Source organism: Phocoena sinus, chromosome 4, assembly GCF_008692025.1.
Source record: "Phocoena sinus isolate mPhoSin1 chromosome 4, mPhoSin1.pri, whole genome shotgun sequence".
Lineage (NCBI taxonomy): Eukaryota > Metazoa > Chordata > Mammalia > Artiodactyla > Phocoenidae > Phocoena > Phocoena sinus.
In genome coordinates this window covers 37,844,352-37,863,427 of record NC_045766.1, presented here as the reverse complement: position 1 = coordinate 37,863,427, position 19,076 = coordinate 37,844,352, and the positions used below count along the sequence as shown (strand labels likewise).

Below are 19,076 nucleotides of genomic sequence, written 5' to 3'. Positions count from 1 at the left end.
AAATGGAAATAAAAGCAAAAATAGAGAAATGGGACCTAATGAAACTTAAAAGCTTTTGCACAGCAAAGGAAACCATAAACAAGACAAAAAGACAACCCTCAGAATGGGAGAAAATATTTGCAAATGAAGCAACTGACAACAGATTAATCTCCAAAATTTACAAGCAGCTCACGTAGCTCAATATCAAAAAAACAACCCAATCCAAAAATGGACAGAAGGCCTAAATAGACATTTCTCTAAAGAAGATATACAGATTACCAACAAACACATGAAAGGATGCTCAACGTCACTAATTATTAGAGAGATGCAAATCAAAACTACAATGAGGTATCATCTCACACCAGTCAGAATGGCCATCATCAAAAAATCTAGAAACAATAAATGCTGGAGAGGGTATGGAGAAAAGGGAACCCTCTTGCACTGTTGGTGGGAATGTAAAGTGTTAGAGCCACTATGGAGAACAGTATGGAGGTTCCTTAAAAAACTACAAATAGAACTACCATATGACCCAGCAATCCCACTACTGGGCATATACCCTGAGAAAACCATAATTCAAAAAGAGTCATGTACCAAAATGTTCATTGCAGCTCTATTTACAATAGCCAGGACATGGAAGCAACCTAAGTGTCCATCGACAGATGAATGGATAAAGAAGATGTGGCACATACATACAATGGAATATTACTTAGCTATAAAAAGAAATGAAATTGAGTTATTTGTAGTCAGGTGGATGGACCTAGAGTCTGTCATACAGAGTGAAGTAAGTCAGAAAGAGAAAAACAAATACCATATGTTAACACATATATATGGAATCTAATAAAAAAAACAAAAAATGTTTCTCATGAACCTAGAGTCAGTACAGGAATAAAGATGCCAACATAGAGAATGGACTTGAGGACATGGGGAGGGAGAAGGGTAAGCTGGGGCGAAGCGAGAGAGTAGAATTGACATACATACACTACCAAATGTAAAACAGATAGCTAGTGGGAAGCAGCTGCATAGCGTGGGGAGATCAGCTTGGTGCTTTGTGACCACCTAGAGGGGTGGGATAGGGAGGATGGGAAGGAACTGCAAGAGGGAGGGGATATGGGGATATATGTATACATGTAGCTGATTCACTTTGTTATACAGCAGAAACTAACACAACATTGTAAAGCAATTATACTCCAATGAAGATGTTAAAAAAAAGTAAATCAAAGACCTTTTTGAGATAAAGGAAAAGTAAAACATAATCATCAATAGTTAATAATATGCATTAAAGTACGTACTAAAGTAAGTTTTTCAGGCTAAAGAGAATGATAAATGATGGAAACTTGGACCTTTAGAAAGGAAATGAAGGCCACTAGAAATGGTAAATATATGGGTAAATATAAAAAATGACTTCCCTTTAGTTAAAATACATATGTACTTAAAGTAAAAATTACAGTATTTTACTGTAGGGTTTATAATGAAAGTGGATATAATACATATAATCTCTACAGAATAAAGTATGGAGCACGTAAATTAACCTACACAGTTAGAAAGCTTTTACACTTCGCGTGAACAGTGAAACAGTAACTCTAAGTACACTGAAACATACTTAAAGTACTGAATCGTAATGGCATATATGTAACCCTTACAGTAGCCACTTAAAGGAAAAAAAAGAAATGAAATGCAAAGAAATATAGCTAAAAAGTCAAAAGATGAACTAAAAGAAAATACTTAAAAATATTCATTAATCCAAAAGGAGGCTGGAAAGGCTCACATGTCTTCTCAGAAGACTTTCAGGATTGAGCAATTCCTGGCCAAGAAACAAAAGTAGAATTGTCCTATTCCCCAATGGATTCAGATGAAAACAAGTAATAAATCGAGTACACCTCCACAATGAGACACTGGAGAAGAACCAAGCTGGGTCTGTCTAAATCACACAAGAGATGGCACAAATATTTATGCTGTATGAAAGTCACTTACATCTTACCCTATCACTCTGAAAGCATACACTACTATCTGGACAGTTGGGTGCGTTTTATTGGGAAAATGATCTTTCTCTTTGTTTCTATGTTTCTGCACTAGTAGGTTGGTCCAGTAATAAATATGTGAGATCTTTTGTTTGAGAAAGGGAAAAAAAAGTCAAAGCCTGTCCAAATAAATTAAAAAGCAACACACAAATATAAGCTATCTACAAGATATGCACTTTAAATATAGACACAGGTTGAAAGTAAATGGCTAAAATTAGATATATCATGTAAACAAAAATGGCTGGAATGAATATATTAATATCAAATAAAGTATCATCCTAGACACTCAGAAACTAGGAGTATTACCCCAAATAAAAATGGATACTTCATGATGATCAAAGGGTCAGTTCAAAAGTAGAAATCATACAAAATCTTTATCGGACCACAAGAGAGTTAAATTAGAATTCAGTAACAATAAAACATACAGAAAAAACCCAAAAGTGTAGAAATTAAATAATACACTTCTTAATAAATCATGAGTACAGTAAGAAATCACAAAAAAATTAGAAAATATTTTGAACTGAAAGGCAATAAAAATATAGCGTATTTGAATTTGTGTGATGTAACTAATGCAATGTTTAGAGGGAAATTTATAGCTTTAGATGTTTATATTAGAAAAGAAGAAAAGTCTAAAACCAATTACCTAAGGTTCCATCTTAAGAAGCTAGACTAAGAAGAGCAAAGTATATCCAAAGTAAGTAGAAGAAAGGAAACATTAAAGAGCAAAAATCAATGGAATAGAAAGCAATAAAGAAAATTAACAAAGCCAAAACCTGGTTCCACTAGAATATCAACAAATTTGGTAAATCGCCAGCTAGACTGATCAAGCAAAAAAGAAAAGCACAAACACAAATTACCTAAATAAATAAAGCCTGTGGATAAAGAGATCACATGAACTAGTCCTGGGTACTTAGGACATATGTAGGGCTTGAAGAGAATTATATGGATTTCACTGGTAGTATGTTCTGTCTTCTTTCATCCTTAGCTGGTTCATTCAGTGAGTGAAGAGCAACACTGTATCATTAGATCACAAACTTTTTTTTTAATATGCGATTTTGAGAAGTTACAATATTTATTGCTAGGAATGTCAACATGGGTTTATTATACTAATTTACACAGGTTAAATTTCCTTCATTTTCTCTTTGACTACTCCCTCTCAATTTTGACACATGCTTCTTTCCACATAAAATAAAGTTTTAATTTATCAATAATTTATTGCCCTCACAGACATTATCTATTCATTTTTAATGAAATCTTTTATTATATGTGGATATGTAAAAATTTTAACAGATTATTCTAAAATCTCTGAAAAATAATCAATCAGACTAAAGTTTTCTGATTAAAAGAAAGTAACAATAAAAATGAAGGGGGCCTTTTTTGTGATAATCAGAGCCACTACATATACAGTATATACACACACACACACACACACACACATTATGTTATCTTAATTTGGTTCTACATTATGATTCTGGCAATTACTTTTTCACTTAACCAGTGAAAATACAGTGTAACAAAAGACAAAGAGTTAAATATTAGTTTAAACTCTAACAACAAATCCCTAAGAGCTTCTTTTTTTTAAATAAAACTTTGAAGTAAGCTCATTTCTTAGTGGTTTGTTACTAAGAAAAATATACTGTTGGACAAAATGTGCAATCATTTGTGGATTACAGATAAGGTAGATTTTAGTAAAATCATGTTTTCACTGTATCTTAAAAATTAAATGTATATGCTCTTAATATATCCAAAGCTACAGAAGTATTAAGTTAAAATATAAAGAAATTCTCATATAATGGTGTCCTCAAACAAGTTATTTCCTCTCTGGGCATCTGTTTCCTCATCTACAAAGTGTTGATAATAACTACCTTTCAGGGTTAATATAAAGATTAAATAATAATACCAGTGAATTGTGAGATAGCAGACAGGTGATTTGGGAGTAGGCAGGCAATGAGAAAGAAGTAACTGTGGGATGCGCTAATCTAAATGAATGAGTAAAATCTGATTCAAAGAATATGAAATGTTTCTCTCATACCACAGCTAATCCAGTAAAGAGAAGTATTCTGATTCTGATAGACCTTTAAAATCTTAAGGCTGGCATAAGGATTACTTAACTTTCAATATATTTCTTTTATATAGGAAGGTAAATAATAATAATCTTGGTTAAAGATTATCATCTTCTCCACAGGAAACCCTCAGCAGCCAAATACATGCATGATCTTCACCAGTTTGCTACTAACATGGAAATCGTATCACCTATCATCCAAGCCTTTGGAAAATAAAAGGGGATTTTTTTTTTAGCGTCCAGGAAGGCACTATAACATAAGGACAACAGGCCTAAATTGGCTCTGTCCCAGAGAAACCAAAAAGTAGGATCACTCTATCACCATCATAGCAAAGCTAAATACCACAATTAGAGGCCTTCTATCAATTACTATCTGCCTCACTCTCCCAACAGCAACTACTTTCCTAATCTCTACTCCTCCCAACTTACCTGATACCTGAAATAAACTCAATTATCTCCAAACTCATCTCATGGTTTTCCCTAACACAAAGATTCCACTGAAAACATATGCCTACCACTCTCCAAAAATATTCTGCTCATTATGTCTCCATACAAGCAACACATGCCAGTCTGGAATATTCTTTTATAAATGTTGCTGATGTGGCTCAATGACCTAGACAGCAATAGCAGATCTATAATTTAAGTTACCCATGATGTCAAATTGAAAGAAAGTAATAAGTTTTAAAATATCACAGCAATGTCTTAATATTGATTATTTCAATTCTCATATTGTAGACCTCAACTTCGTTTATAGGCTATAAGAAGGAAAAAATGACTCTGAAGAGAATAAATAGGGAAAAGATAGCAAAGCCAAAACACAGTTTTTGCAACATTATTAAAGGCTGTAAAAAGGACCACAAAATCAAATACAGATTTTAAATGAATTAAGCTGCTGACTTCTTTTCAGTCATGAGAATTACTTCAAACAATTCTGAGTAAAACTCACTTCCTAGACTATGAACAACCCCATTTACTTTATTAAGTAAATTTAATTACATATTTGAAGGCTCTCCACTAAGAACAAAGTAAAGAGTAAAGAGATTTCCTACTCTGACCAGACAAACAAAAAAGTCAAAGAAACTATACTAAAATTTAGAATGTTATTTTTCCCTCATTCCTTAAATAAATATGTTTCTGATAAATCACTCTAGAAGTCTCTAGAGTACCAAAGCCAATATGGAGATATATTATAAGCAAAGAAACATTTGATAAAAAATGTGGCACTCTAGAACACACAATATATAAGCAATAAATGGACAGCAAGATGTCCTATTATACCAGATAAATGCTTTCAATATCTACAGAATAGGAAGAATCACCATAACATCCCTGAATAAAATGAATTACTGCCCTCAAAAACCAATTTGTCAAGTTTCTTAATTGGCTAATAAGTTCTAACACATGTAATCAAAATAAATATCCTAATATTTTATCTTTCAAAAACAATAACTACAATACTTCAAATAGTCTCTTAAGTAGAGTACTATAAAATAAAGACTACATTTACCATAAAATAAAACTACAATTAAAATTATACTTAATATTCTTACATTGAATAAACTAACATGGATTCTATGTCAAGATGACATTTTGAACTCACACATCTACTTTTGTCCCCAACCGAAATTGAACTAAAACCATAACAACAAGGGGGATTTTTTAAAAGGACCTACACTCTAGGACAGAGATACACTTTTGAAAAGGGAAGTGTCCACTGGTAGCTTGGTGGTAAAAGAAAACTAAAAATCAAGGGGCTGAAGCTCAGGGCTCTGTAAAAACAAGATGACATCAAAGGATCTGAAAACAGACCTGGCTTTTCCCATAGTTTCCCATTTATTAAAGAAACTCCACCTCACTGAATTAATAATAGTGCAGTGTCATTCAAGAAATCTTGCAAGTCACCCAAAACCTTCAGTCCATCAATTGAATTGTCTGTTACTGCCAACCCAGGAAAATTCTGAACATTATCATGAACAACAACAAAAAAGAATCTAGGGAATTCCCTGGAAGACCAGTAGTTAGGACTCCAGCTCTCACTGCCAAGGGCTCAGGTTCAATCCCTGGCCAGGGAACTAAGATCCTGAGAGCCGCACTGTGTGGCCAAAAAAAATAAAAATGAATCTATCATCCATACAAAGCAACTATGAGAAATGAATCAAAGTTGGAACCAAATTTGTCAGGTGATACAAATACACAACACAAAAAGTGAAGAAGAGACTATAACATAACATTCCAACATTAATTAAACACAGCATATAATAAGAAACATAGGCATTACTGATAAAAGAGCCAAGAAAAAGAAACTTTAAAAAAAAGTAATTAAAAATAAACAAATGGGACCTAATGAAACTTAAAAGCTTTTGCACAGCAAAGGAAACCATAAACAAAACAAAAAGACAACCCTCAGAATGGGAGAAAATATTTGCAAATGCAACAACAGACAAAGGATTAATCTCCAAAATTACTGAGCTCAATATCAAAATAACAAACAACCCAATCAAAAAATGGGCAGAAGATCTAAACAGACATGTCTCCAAAGAAGACATACAGATCACTAAAAAACACATGAAAAGATGCTCAACGTCACTAGTTATTACAGAAATGCAAATCAAAACTACAATGAGGTATCACCTTATGCTGGTCAGAATGGCCATCATCAAAATATCTACAAACAATAAATGCTGGAGAGGGTGTGGAGAAAAGGGAACCCTCTTGCTCTGTTGGTGGGAATGTAAATTGGTACAGCCACTATGGAGAACAGTATGGAGGTTCCTTAAAAACCTACAAATAGGGCTTCCATGGTGGCGCAGTGGTTGAGAGTCTACCTGCCGATGTAGAGGACACGGGTTCGTGCCCTGGTCTGGGAAGATCCCACATGCCACAGAGTGGCTGGGCCCGTGAGCCATGGCCACTGAGCCTGCGCGTCCAGAGCCTGTGTTCCGCAACAGGAGAAGCCACAACAGTGAGAGGCCCGCGTACCGCAAAAAAAAAAAAAAAAAAAACTAAAAATAGAGCTACCATATGATCCAGCAATCCCACTCCTGGGCATATATCCAGAGAAAACCATAATTCAAAAGAGACATGTACCCCAATGTTCACTGCAGCACTATCCACAATAGTCAGGACATGGAAGCAACCTAAATGTCCATCAACAGAGGAATGGATAAAGAAAATGTGGTACATATATACAGTAGAATATCACTCAGCCATAAAAAAGAATGAAATAATGCCACTTGCAGCAACATGGATGGACCTAGAGATTGTCACACTGAGTGAAGTCAGACAGAGAAAGACAAATATCATATGAAATCACTTATATGTGGAATCTAAAAAAATGGTATAAATGAACTTATGTACAAAACAGAAACAGAGTTACAGATGTAGAAACCAAAGTTATGGTTACCAGGGGGTAAGGGGGGGATAAATTGGGAGATTTAGACTGACATATACACATTACTATATATAAAATAGGTAACTAATAAGGACCTACTGTATAACATAGGGAACTCTACTCAATACTCTGTAATGGCCTGTATGGGAAAGGAATCTAAAAAAGAGTGGATATATGTATAACTGTTTCACTTGGCTGTACACCTGAAACTAACACAACATTGTAAATCAACTATACTCCAATAAAAAATTTTTAATTAATTATTTATTTTTGGCTGCATTGGGTCTTCGTTGCTGCACGCAGACTTTCTCTAGTTGCTGCGAGCGGGGGCTACTCTTCGTTGCAGTGCACAGGCTTCTCACTGTGGTGGCTTCTCTTGTGGCAGAGCACGGGCTCTAGGTGCGCAGGTTCAGTAGTTGTGGCTTGTGGGCTGTAGAGCGCAGGCTCAGTAGTTGTGGCACACGGGCTTCAATGCTCTGTGGCATGTGGGATATACCCAGACCGGGGATCAAACGTGTCCCCTGCATTGGCAGGTGGATTCTTAACCATTGCGCCACCAGGGAAGTCCCCCCAAAAATTTTTTAAATACAATAAAATTAGTAGAAAGGACAAGAAGTAAGTAATAGACAAGGCAGACAATGAACATCAAACCTCACTAAGGCTCCAGAAGAAGAAAACACAAGGTAAGAGAACTATTACAATCATAATCCAAAGACACTTTTGGAACTAAAAGAATCTACATGTAGAAAGGATCCACTGTATATATGGGGAAATGGATTAACCACAATCAACTCTGAGATAGATCCTGATGAAGTTACTGCACATTAATGATAAAGGAAAAAGAACACTGATCAAGTTGATATAAAGAAAGTCAAGTTGGCATCAGTCTGCTCAACTGTGAGATACACAACAAAAAAATGGCTTTAATTTTCCTTGAGGAGCTCAAGGGGGAAAACGTGTGCTCACAATGTTACACCTAGTTAAGCTATCCTTAACTACCAAAACTACAAGAAAAAAAGTGACAAAAGTACTTATTTATGTTAGACTTACTAAAGTCAAGGACATGCTACAATTTCTAGGTTAAGCACTCAAAGCAAAATTAAAAGAAACTAAGCTAGGGAGGTGGGAGAGGGATGGATTGGGAGTTTGGGATTAGCAGATGCAAACTGATATTATATATAATGGATAAACAACAAGGTCCTACTGTATAGCACAGGGAACTGTATTCAATATCCTGTGATAAATGCTAATGGAATAGAATATGAAAAAAAATATATATGTATAACTGAGTCACTTTACTGTACAGCAGTCATTAACACAACACTGTAATTCATCTATACTTCAATAAAAACAAAAAAAGAAAGTAAGCTAACAAGCTAATAAAAGTAGTCCAAAGAAGGTAAGAAAGTAGAAAAAAGAAAAAAATGGATTAGATATATAGAAAACAAAGAATAAGATGGAAGATTTAAATCCAAATATAACAGGAATCAATAAACATAAATAGACTAAATGATACAACTGAAGGAAAAAGACTGTCAGACTGAAAAAAAAAAAACTATAGCAAGCTTTCAAAATGAACATGTTAAAAATAAAAACAGAAAGTTTGAAAGTAAAAGAAAAGAAAAAGATATCATACAAGCACTAACAAAAAGATGGTGAAATTACATCAACATTATACATGATCTGAAACATCATTTCAAAGTAAGAAATATTTCTAGAAATAGAGACTTTCATGAAAAGGTCACTCCAAAAAGAATATAAAACTATCCTGAATTTGCATACACTTATTTACAGAGCCTCAAAATATATAAAGCAGAAGCTGGTAGAACTTGATGAAAAACAGACAAATCTACAATCAAGAGCTGTCTGTGAGCTCTCTTAGTAACTGATAAAATAAGCAGGTTTTAAATGGAAAAAAAAAAGTAAAGATATAGAAGATTAGAACAAATGGTTAAATTCACCTATTTAACCTTTTTAATCAAGTGTATCTGTAATATTTCCTAAAATAAATCTTATGATGGGCCATAAAGCTAATCTCAACACATTTCAAAGTTGAAAGGTCTTTCAGATTGTGTTCTCTAACTACAGAGAAGAAAATAAGAAAAATAAAGGACAACTAGAAAAGCCTCCAAATGTTTGGAAATTAAGTAACATATTTCTATATAACCCATGGGAAAAATGAAGTCACAGTTTTATTTAAACTGAATGAAAACTAAAATATGGCACATCAAAAATGTGTAGGCTACGGGCTTCCCTGGTGGCGCAGTGGTTGAGAGTCCGCCTGCCGATGCAGGGAACATGGGTTCATGCCCCGGTCTGGGAAGATCCCACATGCCACGGAGCAGCTGGGCCCCATGAGCCATGGCCGCTGAGCCTGCACGTCCGGAGCCTGTGCTCCGTGATGGGAGAGGCCACAACACTGAGAGGCCCGTGTACCGCAAAAAAAAAAAAAAAAAAAAAAAAATGTGTAGGCTATAGCTAAAGTACAGTGAAGAGGAAAATTTGTAGCATATTAGAATACACATATTAGAAAAGAATAAAAGCTAAAATAAATAATCTAAGCTTCCATCTCAAGGAGCTACAAAAAGAAAACTATACTCAAAGAAGGTAAAAGGAAAGAAATAAAGAAAAAAATTTTTTAAATAATGAATCAGAAGATCAAGAAAGACAAAGTTAATTCTTAGAGAAGATTAGTAAAATTGATAAACCCCTGGTGGAAATGACAAAGAAAAATACAGAAATCATAAATAAAATAATCGATTTTGCAGTTAAATGGCCTTTTGCCCATAGGGGTTAAAGGCCATGGGAATAGCCCTCCCACCATAAACAAGTAGAAAAGAAAACAAAATGTATTTAACAACTATGTCAGACATTGGACAATTGGCAGCACAGAAGTATAATTCCCCAAGAAAAGGGAAATAAAAAAGGGAACCCTAGGATTGTGCCGGCTTACTGCCTTGGGGAAGTTTCCAAGCCACAGAGCAAGGAGAGAGAACTCAAATGAAGCTTCATAGACTCGCTGAGTTAGGGAGACAGAGACAGACCTTCAAGGAAGCCAAGGTGCTAGACTTTGTAAGGCATTATACCAAACTGAAGGAAGTTGGACAGAGACAGGGATCCAGAAATCTGCAGAGGCTCTCTAGATCTTTGACAAGTTCCAGTCTACAAATATGTGAAATGAAATTCCAAGGGACCAGGGAAAAATACACTGGACAGCAACAGAAATCCAGAATAACACATTGGGGAGAAGTAGTGTTCTACCTGCCAGAGTTGAGACACTTTGTACATATGATATTGTATAGAGTCAATTATTAATTCTGGAGCTAAATTAGCCATAGAGTAAAGGTATTCTGGATCCATCCTAATAACAAAGCTTAAAAGCAAGCCTTGATATTGACAAAATACTACCTGATGAAGATAGATCATGGCTACATGAGGGTTTATTATACTATTCTCTGTTTTAATGAATGCTTAAAATTCTCCATGCAAAGGCTAAAAAAATTATTTGAAACTTCATTTATAAGTCTGCTGTTTGAAACACATAAAAATCACTATGGCTTTTCAATCCAATTCACAGAAGCCTATTGACAGAAAATACCTTAAACCTTATATTAAAAGACTATTTCAAATATACCCAACAACAAAATGCTATTTCTTTGGGGGAAAAAACACACATTCTGAATTTTAACTAAGATAAATTAAGTGGGTTAATACTCTTCAGCTTTGGTCAATACTTGATCCTACATCTACTTTAGAGAAATCTATCTGGATCAGTAAAGTTGCCAAGTGTTTTAAACTGCAAAACCAAGGTTAACTGTCCTCACTAGGGGCAGAGGATGAAGCCTCTAGTTGCTATAGACCAAGTGTTTGTAAACAGGGTTTGTTTGTATATTTCTGACACAGTAATTCCCTATTCATAGTGTCCTAACTGAAGAAGAATCTTTCTTATCAAAATTTCAGATATACTTACTTGGACCTAAAACTTGCATCAAGTTTTACAACTGAATTATCAGAATTCAAAGCTGGTAAATAAAAATCAAAGCCAATCCTGCATTTATTTGATATTTAATGCTCTAAAATATGCAAAATAATATACTTGTTTAGTGTATCTCTTTAGCAAAATGCTGTAGGGCACAATATTTGCCCCTATTATTACTAAGGACTTCTACATGATAAGAAGTATGTCAGCTATATTCATCTATTTTATCTCTTTTAATTCTCCAGAGTATTTAAACATATAGTTGTTGCTGTCATCACCTTTTGGTGTTTGGTGGGAATTTTTTTTCTTGCTTTGGGGGCAGGCAAGTTGGGTTATTTTTTTGGTTTGGTTTGGTTTGGTTTTTGCTTTGAGAATACTGAACTCTGAAAAGTTCAGAGGCCACAGAACCAATGTGTGATAGAGCTGAAATCTGAACCGACATTTGTCCACGTCCTTTCAACTACAGCCCACTGCCAGTAAGATCTGACTGCAGTATCATTTTCCAATAAAACCTATAAAAAAGAAAATAAATATCTATACAGATTCATTTCTAAAACATTATCAAAAGATTTAACCCCACCTTATTATAAGCAGATCCAGTCAACTAAATATCTTGGAATTCTCATGTCAATCTTCAAAAATGCCCAATCATCATCTCTAGTCCCCCCATTTTTAAGAGAAGATATTAAAAGGTAGAATTGGGAAGAAAAAAAAGCAAATATATATATATGTATGTATATATATGCAGAATGCCAATGCCTCCCCTGCTAAAAAAGCATATAACCCACCCACTGTGGCAAAGGTTAAGTCATTTAGTCAAGTTCAAAGATCTTCAAAGACTTCTCAGATCCAGATAAGCCCATATGTTACCAAAATTCTGTGAAAAAGCCATTACTTTCCAATCTGCTGCTCATGTTTAAGATACAGAACACATAGATGCTTGGCATCACTCATCAGTCTTCCTAAATTTTCACACCAGATAATCAAGATCCACCAATAACTCTACTGTCTAAAAGTCCTAGAAATGCCTTTATTCCATCAGTGCTTGGTTCACTTGTTAAATCTGAAAGTAACCATAAAAGACCATTCACTTACTGTACAATAAGTGTTAATTTGCTAATTTCTTCACAGGTAATCAATTAAAATGTAAAATATTGGATAAAATTAGTTGCACTAAATTTAACAGCTGCTCCATAAGCATAATTAGTTTCACAAGGGCCATATGTATTCTGAACAGAGACAGAGTTGAAACAAACAGACAGATTTTAAGTAAGTTTGAGAAAATCTGCATTTAATTAGCAGGTGGGCACTACAACTGCATAACGTTTTTATACATTTATATTTATGAAGTGACAGAAGATCTAAAGGCTTTTAAAATGGCGTTTATTGTTTGAATGGGAACTGTTCTGCTGCATGCTAAAGTGATTTAAATCCTTATAGTTCTGCTTTGAAAAAAATCATAAATGGTGAAAGAAAACATGTGGAAAACTGTAAAACTAGAAAGAATTTGCGACAAAAAACAGATACACATACCATAACTAAAAGGAAACTACACTTAATTAAATGTACACTACATCTGGAATATCAGCCTAATAAAACGTGAAACTATTAATTTTCATTGTTCTAAAGGAAATGAGGTCAGTGTCATTTAATAATTCCTCCAATTACATTGGACTAACTCATTGGACTGTATGTTCTGGATACCATCTAATCTTAAAATGCTATATACTTTACAATATCCTTAAGTCAAACTTTTTAAATAAAGACATTTAAATTACAAAGGAGTAAAAGAATACAATCAGCAAATGAAATTCTTTAGCAGCTGGTAGCTACCAGCATTATATTTTAAACCTTATAACTTTTGGATGAGGTTTTTCATGGTTGCCCATAATAAGTATGAGATCACACTTGTTAGTTCTTATTAGCACTAAAATCACTTTAAATATAGGAGTAGAATATATAATTTAAAAAAATGAAAATGATGTTTGCCCGGCCAATAATTTCATTGGTAGGCTATATTTATCATTTCAAGTTTTAAGTGTACAAAAATAAGGTATTTTTTCAAAGGTGAAGTTTTCTTTTAATAAATTTATTTTTTAATTTATTTATTTTTGGCTGCATTGGATCGTCATTGCTGTGTGCGGGCTTTCTCTAGTTGCAGCAAGCGGTGGCTACTCTTCGTTGCAGTGCACGGGCCTCTCACTGCAGTGGTTTCCCCTGTTGCGGAGCACGGGCTCTAGGCGTGCAGGCTTCAGTGGTTGTGGCACATGGGCTCAGTAGTTGTGGTTCACAGGCTCTAGCGCACAGGCTCAGTAATTGTGGCGCATGGGCTCAGCTGCTCCGCGGCATGTGGGATCTTCCCAGACCAGGGCTCAAACCCATGTCCCCTGTATTGGCAGGTAGATTCTTAACCATTGCATCACCAGGGAAGTCCCTGAAGTGTTTTTAATCGTCCTTAATTAAAAGACCAATAATATTTGTAAGAGAAAATGATAATTTTCCAAACTAAAATAGAACAATGAAGCAAATTCCTGCATTGCCTGTATGTGCTGGGGAGAGTTAGAGAGGAAAGTACTTGCTTCTCAACTGAGTAAACCAAGACCTTAAATTTTACTTTCTTCACCTAGCTAAATAATGTAGCATTCCATTTAGGTATCAAAGACACTAAACTTCAAAATTTTCTTTCATTTGAAATAAGGCTGTTTTGCACAAATTTAAATTATTAAACATGGATTTTAACTTTGTCATCCTATTTTTGGAAATAAAAAAATATCAACTTAACAGACTTTCTAATTCGCAAAAGTTAAATCTGTACATGAAAATTTTTAAGTGTTCGTGGAATCCCTGTATCAAATTTTTTAAGCAATAAACATAATCGTAAAATATAACTGATAACTTTGTGTTTATAATTAACATTAATAATGATTATTTTATGTTCAAAAATAAAAGAGGAAAAAATACAGATCACTCTACCTCACGATAATTAAAGGTTTTTTAAACTAAAATTTCCTTTAAAAGATTTCTTCCTTATTCACAATATATAAAAACTAATAGGAAGAAAAATCTTACTATCCTTTTATTAAATAGCAAATTCTATTATTATAAAGCTGAAAGAACTTAAGACACTAAACAGTTTAGTTCTAAGTTATTTACTAAAAATGTTTTTTAAAACTTATTTTTAAAAAGCCTCAAGCAATTTGCTGCAAGATTTCATTCAATGCAACTACATGAAACATAATTTAAGAGGGACAGACTGAGAGTTTACAAATCAGATTGCACTCTGCTGCCTTTAAGGTAGATTTCCAATTCCCTTGTTTTCTGCTTCTCTTCCAAATCTGTGAAAAAGTTCTAAATTGCTTATGTCAATATTTTAATTGCCAAACAAAGGCTTATTTAATGGTAATATCAAAGAAAGCAAGACACCTAGGGCATGAAACTTATCTCAATGGTCACCATATTTTATAAACAGGATCTGGGAATTCCCTGGCAGTACAGTGGTTAGGACATGGTGCTTTCACTGCAGAGGGCCCAGGTTCAATCCCTTGTCAGGGAACTAAGATCCCACAAGCTACGCAGCGCGGCCAAAAACTAAATAAATAAAAAATTAAGAACAGGATCAAGAAAATACAACCAGCATTATTGTATTTTGTACTGTATTGTATGCTCAGGTACAAGAAGCAAGAATATCTGAAATCAAGGCGTATGTTTATTTCTTGATTTGGTGTCAGTACTTTAAAAATAATCCTAGGGCTTCCCTGGTGGCACAGTGGTTGAGAGTCAGCCTGCCGATGCAGGGGACACGGGTTTGTGCCCCAGTCCGGGAAGATCCCACATGCCACGGAGCAGCTGGGCCTGTGAGCCATGGCCGCTGAGCCTGTGCGTCCGGAGCCTGTGCTCCGCAACGGGAGAGGCCACAACAGTGAGAGGCCCGCGTAATGCAAAAAAAAAAAAAAAAAAAAAATCCTAGTGGGGGTTCCCCTTCCCCACAGTAAACAGTATAATAGGAAACAAAGGAGATTTTTTTAGAAAGAGACAGAGTCTATGTCTTTAAGGTGTTGTTCCAAGATACAAGAAGAAACAAAGGCAAGATAGAAATGTAAAAGAACATCTACAGTTAATTGAAAATTCAAAAGTCATACATTTTCCTGGTTTTCCCTCTGGATCTTTATCCTGCATGTTTCCAAAGTGATCTGATAAAGGTATTCTCAAATTCAAGTTCAAGATGTAGTATAAATAATTGATTGCATACTACTGGAAACAGCATCAACAAGAAAAAAATGTAAACCTAAAAGCGATACCCCATCTCAATAGTACCTAGCATGTGTGGCTTTTTATAAACAATAAAACCAAAAAGAGATTTTTAGGCTCAAACTTATAAATTATCATTTTACTTTTTACTTTTATATAATTCCTTTTGTTTTCAAAGGTCCTTGATAAAAAGAAATGGCTTCAATATATAATTATGTCTATTTTATTTTCCTTTTTAAATAAGACAAGCAAAAACATAATTTCCTAACTAAATCAATATTACAATGAATAACCATAAGTTCACTAGAAGATCAACTTACACAGATAATACAAAGGTATTTCTTTTTTCAAGTCATCATTCATTTCCTTTTTCACTACTGATTAAGGGAAAAAGAGGTTACATATTTTTTAAAATAACTTTGCAAGTGTCATTTTAACTTGTTAAAAAATAAAGAATATTAAAACCCAGTTTATTCCCTTGAAAATAATAAGAAATAAAAACCAGTTTATTCTCTTGAAACATATTTTCAAAATCTTCAAATTATCACACAGAGCTTTTCTTACAGATAATTAAGTAGAAAGTAAGCTATTTTCCCATTAAATTACTTACATTTTTCTGCATTAATACAGATTAACATGGAGGGAGTGCCAGAATTGGAGGCAGAGACAATTGACAATTTAATATAGGACAATATGGAATTGACTTAAAAATCAAGATACTGGGAACCATCAAATCAGAATAGTGTGGGACCACACAGCCTACTATTTAAAAACACACTCTATAACTACATTACTATACACATTGGTATACGATGTCATAATTGATATTCCTCAAGTCATTAGTAAAAACAGAATACAACTGGGCTTGAACTTCCTTAAAAAAAAAAAAACCACTTGCTACTCATGAAAAATAAAAGCTGAAATACCTATCCTTAAAGGAGGAATAGTATTCAAAATTTATTAAATCAGAAAAAAGGAATCCTAATTATTCTTTGAACCACTCTTTCCCTGAAAGTGAAACACTCAATTTGAGCAAAAAGAAGCTGAAAATAAAAAGGGTTTCCACACAAATTCTCCAAGTATTTTCCATTACACTCAGGCTACAATATTAACTCTGGGAGTTTGAGGAAACCTAGGACTGCCTTAAGTACTCATGTCTGGGCCTGAGTAAGCCAGAGTTCAGAACATCAAGAAGAACTGTGTTATGAAGGGATTTAAAACAAAGTTCATAATCTCAGGCCCTCTGACAAGGCAATATGAACCCCAGATGAGGAGGTGCCCTACCACCGTAAGAAAATGTATTTATAAAATTAGCTTATGTTCATTAAGTCTCAGTTATATGTTTGACATTATGAACTTTGTAAGTGATTTGTGATTAACTTACAAAATTCAAAATATAGAAACATACTAGATACCTTCCTGCCTTATGGCCTTTGCACCGGCTCTTCCCACTGTCTTACTGTTTGCCAGACATCTCACACTCCATCATCTCCTTCAAATCTCTGCCAAAATGTCATCTTTTCATTAAATTCTATCCTTTCCACTTTGCTAAACATTGAAACCCAACCTCTCCCCAACCAGCACAACTCCCAATGTCCCACACCTTGTTCTGTCTTTCTTTTTTTCACTGCGTTAAACCTAATATCTATATAATTTACTTATTATATTTATTGTTCATTGACGATCCTCCTTGCTAGAAATTAAGCTCTACAAGAGCAATTTCTTTTATTTACTGACATATCCCAAGTGCCTAGAACTGTACCTGTCAGAAAAACAAATATTTGTTAAAAATGAATAAACTCATATACTTTCTCAATTTTTCCCTTTCTTCCAATCTAATCTTGCATGACTATTTAATTTTTTCCTTAATAAATTCACTTAAATATTTGTTATCTAATTTATATTCCATGTGTCTAAATTAAATATTAGAAATTAATGATATTTTCTCTTCTTCCTAATAAAATACCATATGTATAACTAACAGATAAGTTATAACACTATAAACTATTTACACTAGAACACCTAGAAGAACTTATAAAGTTTCAATAAAGTGAAGTCTTTTTATCATTAGTTTTCAACAAAAAAATGCATGTATTCCCAACCTTATGCAAGGAATTGAGAAAGTAATTCAGTACACAAAAAGCTGTAATCTGCAGCATCTTCTCCACTCTGGGATCACTCTGCCATCACACACTCCCAAATACAGACAATTCCCCCAGATGATAGGAGTTTCTCTCATGTATCCAGAATTCTGACTCTAATTAAGTTCCAAGAAAGTTCCTTGTTATGCCACATTCACCAAATTCATTTTGCTCCCTTGTCCTTAGAGTCCTAATTAACATATAGTGCTCCTCAATACATTTTGAGAAGAGCATTTCATAAACTTTCAGGACCTGAAATGGTTTTGTTGATCATCTATTTCAATGATTCTCAACTGTGGCCACTCATCAGTCATCTGAGGAGCTTTTAAAAATACACATGGCAAAAGAAAAAAAAAAAACTCTGACCTACACTTCATACCTTATACAAAGATTAACTCAAAGTAGATCAGAGACTTAAATGTAAAACATAAAACTGTAAAACTTCTAGACGCAAACATAATAGAAAAAGGCTTTAGAATCTAGTGCTTGGCAAATAGTTTTTAGATTTGATACCAAAAACACAATCCATAGAAGGAAAAATTGATAAACTGGACATAGTCACAATTTAAAACTTTTGCTCTATGAAAGACCATGTGAAGTGAATGAAGAGACAAGCTACAGACTGGGGGAAAATATCTGCAAACCACATATCTGACAAAGGACTAACACCTAGAATATATAAAGAATTGTTAAAACAGAAAGTAAAAATTTCATTAGAAAACAAACAAAAAACATTAACAGAAGTTTCACCAAAGAGAATATACAGCTAACAAACACATGAAAAGATGTTCAACATCACTAACCATTAGGGAAATTAAAATTACAATCATAATATACCTATCAGAAAGGCTTAAGTAAAAAAAAGTAACAACCTCAAATGCTGGCAAGGATACAGAGAAACTAGATGGCTCATACAGTACTAGCTGGAATGTAAAATGGTACAATCACTATGGAAAACAGTTTGTCAGTTTCTTACAAAATTAAACATGCAGCTACTATGATCTTACAACTGTATTCTGGGGCATTTATCCACAGAAATGAATGCTTATGTTCACACAAAAATCTCTCCATGAATTATCACAGCAACTTTTTTCATAATAGCCAAAACATGTAAATAATTCAGACATAATGGGTAAACAGTTAAACAAATGATGTATAGCCATACCATGGAATACTACCCAGCCACAAACAGAACAAATTATTGATGCATGCAACAACTAGGATGAATCGCCAGGGAAATATGCTAAATGAAAAAAGC

At 34.1% G+C, this 19,076-nt stretch overlaps 1 protein-coding gene and 1 pseudogene across 2 annotated transcripts in view; one reads left to right on the top strand and one right to left on the bottom strand.

Moving 5' to 3' along the window:
* The window catches only part of RSRC1 (arginine and serine rich coiled-coil 1), a 464,476-nt gene that overhangs the window by 346,616 nt on the left and 98,784 nt on the right, over nucleotides 1-19,076 (bottom strand). The gene's annotated exons all lie outside the window — the stretch shown is intronic.
* LOC116753112 lies at nucleotides 1,745-3,002 on the top strand (annotated as a pseudogene).